Source organism: Petaurus breviceps, unplaced genomic scaffold (assembly GCF_028583685.1).
Source record: "Petaurus breviceps papuanus isolate PSGF00001 unplaced genomic scaffold, PetGlider_PUasm1.0 655, whole genome shotgun sequence".
NCBI lineage: Eukaryota > Metazoa > Chordata > Mammalia > Diprotodontia > Petauridae > Petaurus > Petaurus breviceps.
In genome coordinates this window covers 8983-9766 of record NW_027186439.1, presented here as the reverse complement: position 1 = coordinate 9766, position 784 = coordinate 8983, and the positions used below count along the sequence as shown (strand labels likewise).

Sequence of the window (784 nt, the reverse complement as noted above, 5' to 3'; positions counted from 1 at the left end):
GTGGTTATACTGGGATAACATTCTCCATGAGGCTAGGCTGGCTCTTTGTAATCCCATCTCCCTTTCTTACCCCCCCATAGCTTTACTGAGCCTTCCAGGATTTCTTCCAGGAATTGAAGCCAAGCTCACTGCTTATGGTGTGCAGACTGTCCACTCTCCTTTTTAGCCAATCAGGCCATTTTCCCTCCTCCTTTCCTCAGGATGCCACCCCCACTTGCCATGATCTTTCTCATGTGTCACTCACAGACTCCCGGTTCAGTGCAGGTGAGGGTCCCATCCTCAGCCACCAGCTGAGAGTTGTACTTCTGGGTGGGCAGCACCTCAATCATCTCCTTTGCTCTCTGGCGCTCACCCATCTTTGTCTTTAAGTAAATGCCAACGCCGATGTCCGACCCATCAAACATGAACTGCCACCTGCGGAAGGAGAGAGGTTGGTTCCTCTTGCCGTGTGCTCTGTCCTTGCTAGGATTCTGTGGCCCAGGCTCCTGCTAACATATACCCACAGCCCCCTTCTGGGGAAAGGGAGGCCAGACAGACCCCTACCTCAAGATGCAGCCTGGGAAGAGGATCTCATTCTCCACCTGGTGGGAGGAGCCCCGATTGACAGACACTGTATGCTCATACTGCATTTTCATCTGGTTCTGGAGGTAGTATTTCTTGGGGACCACACCCCCATATTTAATCTGCCAGAAGAGGACATGATGACCTTTGGCCTGGTGGACCTGCCCTCAGCTCCTGCTCCATCCTGGCCCCTGGGGCTCCTTACCTTGGTTAGGCATTTGGG

General features: G+C 53.3%; 1 pseudogene; it reads right to left on the bottom strand.

Moving 5' to 3' along the window:
• Positions 1–234: 234 nt before the first annotated feature.
• The window catches only part of LOC138173851 (SEC14-like protein 4), a 6588-nt pseudogene continuing 6038 nt past the window's right edge, over positions 235–784 (bottom strand).